We start from the raw sequence: 14,430 nt of genomic DNA on the forward strand, positions 1-14,430 counted from the left end.
GGTTAGGTGCACTTTCTATGGAGCCTAGCCTGGACTATAGGTTTTGTACACGGACACTCTTTGTTGAAATTCAAAATAAATGAAATCGTATCAAATAGTACAGCGTTTACTGAATTCACATGTCTATATGGGTCGTTATTTAAAATAAATATCCCCTTAATGAAACCGTAAAATGGTGAGATTTGGGAAGGCATTAGCAACCGGCCTTCAATTTGTATGGCCTTCCCTTTTAAACATTCGCAATCCCTTTGAGAAGTTACACTGACCAAAATGTTCAAGAAACATATGCAAAAAGAAGGCCCATCGGAACCTATAACCTGATAACGATATACATCGTGTACATAGTCTTCTCTATAAAAAGGAAACTAGTGTAGATTCTGTTTGAACGTGATACTGGCATAACTTACAATGACAACATTCATTATCTAAATAAAGTTAGTCTGTCCAGCTTGTGAATACACTCATCTACGTCCACATCGGTCAGGTTCATTTCATTCAATTTTGAAGACCACGTTATGAGTCAAATAAACAGGACTGCTTGAATTAACATTCTATCGAAATTAGACCCGAAGTATTGGATTTTGAAGTTTAATCTGTGTTGGTGTTTGTAAAAGGATGTCACACAGGGGCTGGTCCAGCTGAAATTCCGTAAAGGGGGGGGGGGGATGGGGGTGCACAATGCTTACATTGTATATCAGAGCTACCAAGTCTCACGAATTCTGCGTGAGACTCAAGCATTTAGGGATCGTCTCACGATCTCACGCATGGCACCCATTTTTCTCACGCATCGGGCTAAGTCTGTAACTTGGGCCTATAATAATGAGCAAAGCTCAAAAGATTAAAGTGATGGCTGCAATTGACGGTATATTTTCCTTTTGTCTTTCATACAAAATAAGTAAAAAATAGTCGCTTTTTGGTGCCACTTCCTGGTTTAATATTCTAAGCTGACAAGCAAAAAAAAAGATGATAATAATAACCATACAAATATGAATTAATTGCAAATTTACAAATATTTTGGCGCAACTATAATGGTCATCGTGGGATTTCATGCATACTTTTATTTAAAAAAAATTAAAAAAAAATCAAATAAAGGAGGCTTGCACCTAGTGCGCACACTCTTTCTTTTTATTTCTTTTCTCAAAAAATAGATAAATAAATAAAGAGTCACGGGCCCAATGCGTCCCCCCAATCAGCCACTGTTACAAAATCATTCTTCTTTATATCTAAAATGTTAAAAAATGGGCAACTACTAGTATAGGACAGTATAGGCTGTACATTAAGACGCTAAAGGTTCTCGGGGTGTGCCTATCCAGTAGGTGTGGCAAAAGCGAGTAAACCAGTGATGAATTAGCACGAGTACAAAACCTGTGAACAGATTTGTGACATATTTTGAGGAGTTTGTGTTTAAAGGGTGTGTACAGTTCTGGTTGAGGTGAGGATTTAGCTTTTAAAGTTTTGCAAGATATTCAGAAACCACTATATGAGATGTTAAAGAGCATGCAATTCCATGGGGTATCAAAAGTTTATTTGATGAAAATCGGTTTTGAAATGGCTTAGATATCCAAAAACAAGGTGAAACAAAGAGATCCTAATAAAGTTGTGGCATGTCGCCTTTTTTTGGATATCTCAGCCATTTGAAAACCAATTTTCATCAAATAAACGTTGAACCCTTCTTAAAATTACATGCTCTTTAATATTTCATAGAGGTTTTTCATTATCTCACTTAGGAATGTGCAAAACATGAATCCCCACCTCAACCAGTACTGTACAGTCCCTTTAAAGGACAAAATCACCTTCATAAACATGTGGATTGAGAGAATGCAGTACAGTGTATTGCTAAAACACATCAGTGAAAGTTTGAGTTGGTTTAGACGATCTGTTTCAAAAGTTATGAATGTTTGAAGTTTCAGTTCCATGATCGCTGGATGTGAAGACTACTACCGCTTGTGACGTCATATGTGCAGAACAATAAAGAAGATTCAACATATTTTCACATTTTTTTTTTCGCACAATAAAAGAGCATATGACTCGCTTCTTTCAGAAATCGGGTGGGGGGGAGGTAATATTTCCCTTAACATGATTATGTCACTTGCAAGCTGAGGAAATTTGTATTGTTTTTAAGTAATAGTTGATTTTGTGGAATTATCTTTATATTTTCCTTATATCGTTCTACGCATGTGACAGCATCAACTGTAGTAGTCTTCTCACCCAGCAGTGACTGCACAGAAACTTAGAAAATTGTATAACTTTTGAACGGATTGTCCAATTTTCCTTGAACGTTCACTGATGAGTTCCACTTATATTCCTGCATTATCTCAATCCACATGTAATATGAAGGTGAACTTGTCCTTGTGTGTGAGATGCAGGTTTTTGTGGAAGTCAGTAATTGAGAGTTGTTGTTTCTCTCATCAAGTCATCATTGGTTGTTATTATGATACTATAAATTTTGCAAATGAGCCACTATTTGCAGTGCATAACCTGTTTCCAAGTCCTGATTATAAAAAGACTAAACTTCAGTGTGTGTGTGCGTGTATTTTCAAATTTTAGATCTGCATGGGTTTTAAAGCAGATGAGCTGCCTATAACGGAAAGAATCTGAAGTGCTGAGCACATTTTCCATCATGCAGATCTAATACGTTTTGACATACCATTCCGTATTTCGGGCAGAAAGTAAACCTATACACGTATTATTTTTAAAATCTTGAAGAATGTTATGTTATGAGGTTTTGGCGGAAGATTTACGGTTGTCAATATGTTTTACATACATTTGTGTTAAGGATGATCACATATACTTATGATGAAATGGATTACACAAATGGAATGGTGATTGTTGCATGGTGTAGTTTACACAAAGGAACGTTTAATGAAGTTTGGTTTGTGACAGACAACTTCTGTTACTTTTGCCAACATGAATCAAAAACTTAATCGCACTTATTTTCACACTGTGCTGAGCTTTAATTCATAATTCATTATTTTGGAATATATGAATTAAGTCACGTGGATTAAAAAAGATATGTTGTTCTGTGGGTTTTCGGCCTATTCAAAATGATCAAAGTGTGTGAACAGTTGTGATTAGTTTCTAGAAACATAATTTGTTTTAGATAAACAAATGAATATATATATATATATATATATATATATATATATATATATATATATATTGTATAGTTGCTCCGCGTATTGGCAGTACTAGAAATAGCAATAATAATGTCACAACAGAGGAATGCATTAAATGCCAATCTTGATTTTAATTAAAAATCCGAATTTTCCGGGGTCCTCCCCCTTCGTCAGGGATGATACATATGACAGTGCGAATGAATTTTTCACAGTGATATTAACTGTTAATATCACTGTGAAAATTCATTCGCACCGTCAGATGTATCATCCCTGACGAAGAGGGAGGACCAGCGAAAATTCAGATCTTTAATTAAAATCAAGATTGGCATTTAATGCATTCCTCTGTTGTGACATTATTATTGCTATATATATATATATATATATATATATATATATATATATATATATAGTATATTATATATATATATATATATATTTAGATATAATATATATATGTAGATTTATATATATATATATATATATATATATATATATGATATTTATAATGAATATACGTGAAGAAGAGAGCTGGTATAGGGGAGTGGGCTTGTATGGAATATACATAACATGATTCCATTCTGTTATGCTGCACAGTTGTTGTTTTATTTCAATTGTTATCAATCTGACAAGTGAAATATAGGTGCGTGATACAATCAAGCTAGAATTTCTATTACTTCTCTGAAAAAAAAAAAAGATATACGCAGGAAGGATCGCTTTTGTTGACTTCACAGATGTCAAAATTGTTCCTTTGTATCTTGTACAGCAGTACCAGTTTATGATATTGCCTTTGTATTAATTGAATGTAATGAATAAATACCACTGAAAAAGTGTGTGTGTGTGTGTGTTTGGCGGAGGTTGTAGTCTTGTTCTCATGATAGTTATTTAAGTTTTATTTTGGAGGTATATTTTTGCAACCCTCAAGAATCCACTTAAGACAAAGATACAGAAGTGATGGTGTTATCTTTATCTACATGTGTCATGTATATGTTTTTAGATTCAATTCAAAATTTCTGGAACTCCATTTTGTTTTCTACTAAACACAGAATAACCTAGAATCCTTTTTGAACGTGCCATGAATGATTGTTTGCCTGTTTGTTTGTTTGTCTTCGCAATGTGTTTGTCTTTTCGTATCTTTTATTATAATTGCATGTTCATTAAAAGAATATAAAGACATGAAGTGAAATACTAATTAAAATAAGTGTCTTCAACTTGAGATCTACCAAACTACAACAACTCCATCCCTGTTAGAAACGTCGGGTGAAGCTTAAAATGAAGTTCAATTTGTACCTTAAGTTCAAGAGTCAGTTTCACTGTATTAGACATCTACACATCGCTTCATCCGCAACTGACGAAATGTGCAGAACCCGAATTTCCCCCCAATGAGAGTGATCTTATAGCGTTCGCGTCCCAGATCTAAAGCTCCCTATTAATTTTGATGAGAATGTTGTTATTTATTTGTACAATTTGAGTTTGGTTGAGCGCACATGCATGCTGCACATGCTTTTGCTTGCTCTCCAAAAAAAGCTTCTGATTGCTTGTTATTTTGACATTTCACTTGATAGTACTATTACCACCACCTGTGTAATAGTGCTCAGAAACTGCTAGACAAGTTTCTATCAGTGAAGAGCAGGTTTTACGCTGTATTTTGATATATTCATTTCTGCATGGATTTGGATTTGGATTTGGTTGTACTCAGTGTGCCCTGTGCTTCCTACATGCATCACTGTGTAAGTAGCACATTCTGCTATGCTGTTCCTGCTTAGATGAACGTGAACATCTGGATTACAAGTCAGGCACAATGCAGCCTATTTGTTGCTCTTTGTCTCTGTGCTTTTCTGAGTGATCCAGTGCATTGCAGTAGCCAGTCTGCCTTACATCCTTTTCATCATGGATCATTCACCAGAAGGCACTTTCTAAAGAGGAGAATTTTATACAGTCCAAACTGCCGCACTGCCTCCTTTCAACTAGACATTCTCCATGACGGGGATGTCCATCCAAACCCAGGACCCAACACCCAAAATGGAGAGATATCGCCTGCATCAGGTTGCCATGGTACATCTCACCATGCCCAACGCCAAATCAAATACACCCCAGGTGAACTTCTGCGATGGAGACATACTCTCTAAAAAAAATCGAGTGAAAATTTTCACTCTAAAAAGAGTGAATACCAAAAAAGAGTGAATTTCGAGTGAAATTGGAGTGAATTTTGAGTGAAAATGCTCATTTTCACTCATTTTGGAGTGACGTCAGGGATCACTCCAAAATCTTCGAGTGATCCCTGACGTCACTCCAAAATGAGTGAAAATGAGCATTTTCACTCAAAATTCACTCCAATTTCACTCGAAATTCACTCTTTTTTGTATTCACTCTTTTTAGAGTGAAAATTTTCACTCGATTTTTTTAAGAGAGTACCAAACTGCAACAACTCCCGCGAGATGTTTGCGACATCATCAAGTCTTGTGTCATTCAACGGAAGAGAACACGGAGAGGAACTCGAGGAGGCCGCAAGAAGAATACTGTGTCACGTAACAACAAGCCAGTATCATCCTTGAATCTCCAGTTGTGTTCCATGAATGCCCAGTCAGTGTGTAATAAGACCGCTCTTGTTCAAGATTTCATCTGCGACAGCAATGTCGACTTGATTGCCATGACGGAAACCTGGTTAAAAGACACGCATTCGGCAATCTCTCGTGAACTTGTCCCTCCCGGATATCGTTTTGTTCATCGACCGAGGAGTGGCCGCCGTGGCGGTGGAACTGGCCTTGTCTTCAGAGAGACAATTGATGTTCATATGGTAGCTGCTGGTGAGAAGGACTCATTTGAATTCGCTGAGTATTATATTTCATATCACACGTTTCATATGAAATTGATCAATATTTACAGACCGCCGTATTCAGAATCACATCCCGTGTCAGTTTCATCGTTTATACCTGAATTTGATGATTATATTCACTGTCATTTGCTGTCTAATGCCCCCTGTTAATTACAGGAGATTTCAATATTCATGTAGATATTATTAATGCTGAGTCAAGATCTTTTTTGAATCTCCTTGAGTCTCTTTGCTGCAGGCAATTGGTTGATTTTAGCACACACACACGTGGTCACACCCTTGACTTGTTGATTAATTTGTCGGCAGTCAGATGATATTGTCATCGGCCAGCCCTGGCCACATGGTTCTCTGTTGTGTGATCATATTCCTGTTATGTGCCGTCTTAAGTCATGCAAACCTCCATTGCCTTTCAAAGTATTGTCATTTCGCAGGTTGTCTGCGATTGATATTGAAACCCTACAAACAGATGTTGTTGGAAGTGAACTGTGTAAGCACATACCAAGTGATGTCAATGAACTGGCTGCATTGTATGATGCTACACTGAGTGACATCATTGATAAGCATGCACCTGTGGTAACAAAGAAAGTTGTTTTGCGTCCCCAAGTACCTTGGTTCACTGATACTGTCAGGGCTGCAAAACGGAAGAAAAGGAAGGCTGAAAAGTGTTGGTTGAAAACTAGGAAAGACAGAGATTGGAATAGTTACAAGTCAGAGCGTAATTCCATGCTGTATTTGTTAAATGAAGCCCGCCGAAAGTATCACAATGATTTAGTCATGGAAAACAAAGACGACCAAAAACGTTTATTTCACATGGTGAAGTCTTTGTTGAATGTAGCTAATAAGCAACCTGTAATACCACAGCACACTGACAAACACGCCTTTGTTAATGACTTAGGCAGGTTTTTTCATGACAAAGTAATGAAAATTCATGTCGACATTGAGTCAAGATTGAATGTGCTGAGCAAACCATTCACAGATTCTGTTCAAGAGACCTCACACAGTGCACCAATGTTTACAAGCTTTAAGCTACTCTCAGAGCATGATGTTGAAAAACTCATATCTAAGCTCAGTAAAAAGTCGTGTGCATTAGACCCAATGCCTATTAAGATTCTCTTACAATGTGATGCCGCACTGGTTCCTGTGGTAACGTCCTTAATTAATCTCTCTTTATAGCAACTGGTCAATTCCCCTCACAGTGGAAACATGCTTTAGTCAAACCCGTTTTGAAGAAGGCTGGTCTAGGTATGGAATTTTGTAATCTGCGGCCTGTGAGTAACCTGAAGTATGTATCAAAGTTGGTTGAAGGTGCTGCCGATCAGCAAATTATTGATCACCTTAATGTTAATTCACTTCTGCCTTTTAATCAGTCGGCTTACAGACAATACCACAGTACTGAAACAACACTGTTAAGAATTAAGAGTGACATATTGATGGCCATGGACAATCAGAAAGTAACCATATTGCTTTTACTAGATCTGAGCAGTGCTTTCGACACCATAGATCATTCTCGCTTAGTGGAATCACTGAACACTCGCTTTGGCATTGATGGTGTTGTTCTGAAATGGATTAAGTCATACTTAGCAGATAGATATCAACAGATCGATATTGATGGTATAAGTTTCTGATTTTTTCCCAGTGCCCTCTGGAGTCCCACAGGGGTCTCGGCTGGGCCCGCTGTTCTTTACTTTGTACACAAGCAATCTGATCAAAAATGTGTATGATAAGTTTCCTGGTGTATCCTGTCACTGCTACGCAGATGACACACAGATGTATTTGTCGTTCACACCTGATGCACTTGCTCAGCAGCAAAGCGTCACTCACATGGAGATATGTGTCAATTATGTACGTGAATGGATGCTGCTAAACAAACTCATGCAAAAAGACTGAACTGTTATTGACTGGCACAAAACTTTCTTTTGATGGGATATCGGTTGGAAGTTCTGTCATAAAGTCATCTTCCATTGTTAGGAATCTTGGAGTGTGTTTTGACACGCATCTGAACATGGAAGCACACATCACAAATGTGTGTAAATCATCATACCATATGATATATAACCTTCGACGTATTAGGAAATATTTTGATGAGAACAGTATGAAAATGATTGTCCAAGCATGCATTGTTAGTAAATTGGATTATTGTAATGGGTTATTATATGGACTCCCTGATTCTCAAGTTGGGCGCCTGCAGCGAGTCCAGAACTCCTGTGCAAGGCTTATTTGTAAAAAAACCTAGGTTTTCAAGGATTACTCCTCTTCTGAAAGATTTACACTGGCTTCCGATTCGTAAACGAATATTGTTTAAGATTTTGTTGATTGTGTATAAGTCACTTATCGGTCAAGCCCCCAGTTACATATCCGAATTATTAGTGTTTAAATCTCATCGACATACTCATAATTTGCGCAGTTCTAAGGACACTCTTCTTTTACAGATTCCAACACGTAAAACAAAAGTAACTTTGGGAGACAGAGCATTTGCCTGTGCAGCTCCCAAACTCTGGAATGATCTACCATTAGAAGTCCGGAAATCCCCAACAGTAGCAGTCTTTAAATCGCGACTCAAAACACATCTTTTCATTTAACTGTTCGTTATCATTAAGCACATCAGAAGCTTTTGCAGCGCAGAAGAATATAATATGTCTATAGGTTTTGCGCTTTATAAATTGATATATTATTATTATTATTATTATTATTACAAGTAGAGAAATATAACAAACTGAAACTAAAACTGACGTCATCCTTACCCAATTGTTACCTTTAAGTCGTACTATGATTTACAAACCATCTGTTTCATTGGAGACAATATTATGCATACACGTCAAAAATAACCAACAACTTCATGTTTGGGTTCATTTCTCCATTCTTTATTTTCTTGACGAATTTTGGACATTGTGAGAAAACCAAAAACCAATGCAGAATTCATAGAAGACAACCTTCACAATTCAGTGAAAAATGGAGGAGAGGAAAATCTGATGGAGATGATGGCAACTCAACAACATGTCACACATAATAATCCTCAGTGAAATCAAACAGATCACCACCATACCATTCTTTCCTGAAGTAACAGAACCGAAATTTATTCCTCCCCTCGAACGCCATATAATGTCAATCCACCAAGAGCCTCGAAACTTCCTCTGCCCCATCATGTGGGGTGAACACGTTACACTATTTTTTTTTAATATATGCATATTCATATGCTTTCAAATGGACAATCTATCACTTTGTTGAAAATCCCATGTACACCCTATACGATGTCATGTATATTTTTTAATAAGTCCTCAACAAAGTCGATTTAAATCAATATGCATTCATACTTTCGGTAACTGTTTGATACAAGTTTATAGGAAGGAAATAGAATATTTTGATATAAAAAAAATTAGAACATTTTGACTTTCCGAAGATTGTTGAGCATGATTGTGCATATATTTGTACAATGATATACCTTATCCTTTATATTCTGACTTTTTTCATGCAGCATCTTCCAATGCAGCTTACACATCATTGGGGTCTTATAGTTAAAGCAGAATGATGCCAAGATATTATATGGATTGAGTGAATGCAGCAGCACACACATCTGAGAAGTTTCATGAAAATCGGACGATCCGTTCAAAAGTCACGATTTTTTTTTTTTTTTTTTTTGCAGTGGCCATCTTAGCTGATGGATGTAAAGACTATGCAAGAATTTTCATTTTGTAGCATTGTGTAAGTGAATTTGAATTACACTGCATCTCTTTCAGAAAGCAGGGGATTAAAGTACATACTTTACATGACAGAATATAAACCTGATAGTAGATCCATGGTGTCCATGCTTGAAGATCAACACGTTCACATTCTTCTTGTGAAAATATTCGGGGACCCATCCACACCACGTTGACATGCACTCTCTTCTTTTAATGAATTAAGTGCATTTCAGTTATAATGGGAATACATTTTAAGAAAACATCCATAAAGGTTTATGCGTTGCATCGTTCAATAATGTTTACGACCATTTGAGGGTTCCTTTTTTATTTCGAGGAATATCATAGTATCATGAAAATCATAACCATTGTATTCTGATGACACCTTCAAACGTGGGATAAATTTGAAGCTATCTTTGATTATTGACATTGACCAGTATATGTGCACAGCTTACTGCCTTACATAAAACAACATTTGTACTAATGTGGAAAATGCTTTGCTATAGTCATAATGTATCTATACACGCGACTCTCGACATATCAAAGTCTTTGGGAACGGCAGTTTTCGTTTGCTATATCGAAATATGTTATAAACCGAAGGAGTGTTTGTCATGCCTTTATGAGGTGTTTTCGTGATGATAACTTTTATGTTGTAACGAAATTTCGTTATACACGTAACCGCGTTCATTGTATTTGGGCTTCTTGTATACCATCACTGGGAAACTTGTGACCAATCAGTCGCAAAAGATGCCTGAATGAAAACCGTCATAAAGATTGGTCATAAAGAGGACGGAAACCCTAACTAGAAATGTCGCTACGGCGACTGATGCCTCCGCCACAATGCATGATTCTCCCAATAGGTGTATAGTACAATGTCTTCACAATGTGTGATGACAGTTTCACATAACTGGCAAAATATCGAAATAACAGGTTTATCAGAAATATCTTGAATGTTCACTTTCCACGAACTGGGTTTGCTATAATTGTCTATTTAAGAGTACAGGTACACATATTTGGGGAATTGAAAATTTTTACTTGACTTCTGACCGACCTTATTATAAGTTTATGCATTGAGTATAATTTTCAAGGTATGAAGAAAGAGTGTAATTACAGTACAAAATATATCTTTTTTTTTCATTTAAACCTAACCTGTGACCCTTAACCTTTGACCTTTGACCTTCTGGCTGGAAACTTCCAAGAGAATCTCCATTAAGTAATACATGTACATATATTAAATTTTAAAACTAATAATGCAATTATTGCATATATGAGGGAAATAGTAACATTTTGAGGAGTTGACCTTGACCTTTGACCCCTGACTATTGACCCATGACCCCTAAATTCCCAAGATAATCCCTGCCAGTCAGTACATGCATATGTACCAAGTTCCATGAAGATACATTGAACCATTTGTGAGAAATATGATATTGCAACATTTTCACCTAACCTTTGACCTTTTGACCTTTGACCTTATGACATGAAACTCTCTCTGGAGAATCTTTATGCAGTAGTACATGTCTACACTAAGTTTCAAGAAAATAACTGCGGGCATTGCATAGATATGGGGGAAATAGCAACATTTTTAGCATTTGACCTTGACCTTTTGACCTTTGACCTCTTGTTGTCAATGTCACTAAAATCTACTCAACTAATTGTCCCATCATACATCATCCTTGGACCAAGTTTGGTGAAAGCTGCTTCATCCAGTTTTGAGTTATCACGTAAACAGATAAATTTTAGGATTTGACCTTGATCTTTGACCTTTGACCTCTGTCCGATTTCACTGAAAAACTAATCAAGTAATTGTCCTATCATACATCATCCTCCAAGAAAGTTTGGTGAAATTTGCTCCATACAGTCTTGAGTTATCGCGTAAACGGATAAATTTCATGATTTGACCTTGACCTTTGACCTTTGACCTTTTGCCGATTTAACCTAAAATCTAATCAAATCATTGCCCCATCATACTTCATACTTGGACCAAGTTTGGTAAAATTCCAGTAAATATTACTCAAGTTATCGCGTAAACGAAAGCGGACGGACGTACGTACGGACGTACGTACGGACGTACGGACGTACGGACGTACGGACGGACGGACGGACAACCCGAAAACATAATGCCTCCGGCACCACTACGTGGCGGAGGCATAAAAACAGTATTGTAGTATAAGAGGAACGACACGATGAAACAGTTCTAAGAGTTCTCAGGCATGATAATGATCTATTATCTCATCAAATGGGGTACATCTAAAAAAAAAAAGTATTATAACGCAACAAAGTGAGCAAAGTGAAAATCTATTTACAGCAAGTACCGAGAAAAAAAAAACCTAATACGCCAAGAAAAAAAAAAGATCCTCAGTTAAGTAACTGAAACATTGAACGTAAAAAGGAAGTAAAAGACATAGATCTATTAAATGATAGTTTGATATCAACATTGCCATCACATAATATTGTGTCATTATACAAACATGAAATAGATCTACATTCTTTCATACATCAGTACTTCAGTGTTAACACTGCATTTCTTTTGATCTGCTAACATCATACATAAAAATATTTTCAAAATGATTTTTAAGTTTCATACATAATAGATTTCTTTTCGGCCATTATGGACTAAATTGTCACTAACAAACCAGTGAGAGCCCTACCGTGTTAAAACGTAGAACACCGCACATGCAACCAACATAACAAATGCATTGTATGATATACAAATGTATTAACAAGATGACAAAGATTTACATTAGATATATCGGGGCCACTGTTTCTTTTTCTGACCAATAGAAAAAAAATTACCTGATTAAGTGTTACCATTATAAAAAAAAAAAAACTGAATTACTGACTTGCCATGCAGTTTTATTATGCATGCTGGACAAACACATATAAACATATAATGTATGTACATGAACATGTTCATGTACATGTATATAGCCAAGGAATAAAGAGTCGTATTATAGTAATGCATATAGTATACCATCATTCTGATTGTCATGCGATATATATATATATGCATACAAAGCAAAATCTTCAAGATTTCAGGGTCTAAGCGAAAAAGTTCCATGCGTTGTCTCTCCGACACTGTTGTGCAAAGTCCGGGGATGTCACCACACATATACCACGAATACACTGTCGAGATCAATGGCAGTGAATAGATTGGAAGGGAGGGGGGAAGACTCTATGCGTTTGAAAGGAAAATTTACTAAAGCTTTCGCAAAACCCTGTATCTTTTATTTTATTTTTATCTCTCAAAGATTACACCCGTTTATCAGATATACAATATACCAACCAACCCACCATTATAAGCACAGTGTATACAGCTAATCAAACAGGACCTAAGTATAAATAGGGGGTTCTGGCTTCTTGCTTCAGCAGATCACTGATCGGAAAGCAGTTACTATCAAGGGTAGCAAAGGACAAAGTCCACCACCTTTCCATGCAGTATATGACTTAATTGTATAACATGGACTCTGTGAACTCTTGCAAGGAAGCAGCTGAAATCCGTCAGCAGTTGTGAGACCTCGGGAGCGACTATGATGTTCCATGAACTGGAAACGGACAGAAAGCAGGGAGCTACTTCCCTGCAGTAAGCAAGGGAATAGACTGGAACTATACATACACGGTGTACATGTATCACGGCCACGTCACGTCCAGATTTTGTAGCTCCCGTTATCATGGTTATACCTTTACCATATGATTACATACTGAGTATAGGGCCCACACGTTTTGTATGCGAAGAGGAATTCCTCGTGGCGTTTATATCCATTTCAGCGCAATGCGTCCTGATATTATCCGGTTGATGTTTTTGCATGGCATGTTTGACGTGACAGGCGTTAATTAATTCATAGATAATGCTTTTCATGTCCGTGTCGACGCCTCTCTAGATTTCTTTCATTCTTGTTTACAACCATTAATGGTCGCTGCGATTGTTGTTTTCTTGGAAGAGCGATCTTACTACAGTAAGCTCCTTCCTCATCTTATGGTTCTCCTCTCTCAGTCGCTTGTTTTCACTTTCGAGTTCTTTGTTCCGATCCTCCAGCTCCTTGGTCCTCTTTTTGGCTCTTTCTCGACATTTTTTAACCGATTCGTTATTTTTGGCCCTCTTCTCCTTGTACCGATCACTTGTTTGACTGCCCGACTGCTCGTGTTTCCCGTTTGACGGGTTGGTCGAGCTTGCTTGGCCAGTGCCATTCGCATTGTCTTCTTCATCAGCTAAGTCCTCTTCAGACACATTTGCAAAAATTTCATTAAGATCCTGATCACTGGCAAGGGCAGTTGATGTCGGAATCTGACCGCCGAGGTAGTCGTTGCTTGATATCTGTGCTTCCATAATTGCTTCCACACAATACACCAGTGGTTATCGGCAGGAAACCACGATAACTCCACACTATTGCACCTTTTTCAATAACAGCACACGATATGTTTAGCGTAGTCAATCCGTTGCTGTTGCTGCCGTATGTCTGCAACTAAATTTCAGCTAAGATTTGGAGCACGAAATGGGATGTTCTCGAGCAGATAAAGTCCAGACAAACCAGCGATTACTGTTTTCACATTGATCCAACACTCGTGTACATTCATTACGGTTCTCTACCGAGCTTATGCGGTACTGTATTCATACAGCTACAGTACATGGAGGCGAAGTATAAATTTTGCCTACCCCAAGTTAGTGAGCCTGCGCACCCAATGTATTCATCCGCGGGAATTCCCGTTTTCACACAACAGACCTCTACAATGAAAGCCGTGTTTTTAACTTCTTGTTGCCGTACACTACATGTACTAGTATATTCCAACAGTACACAAAGTACAATGTATGTAC

The sequence above is a fragment of the Diadema antillarum genome, unplaced genomic scaffold, assembly GCF_040938485.1.
Source record: "Diadema antillarum isolate AM-2024a unplaced genomic scaffold, OU_Dant_1.0 scf00000120, whole genome shotgun sequence".
Lineage (NCBI taxonomy): Eukaryota > Metazoa > Echinodermata > Echinoidea > Diadematoida > Diadematidae > Diadema > Diadema antillarum.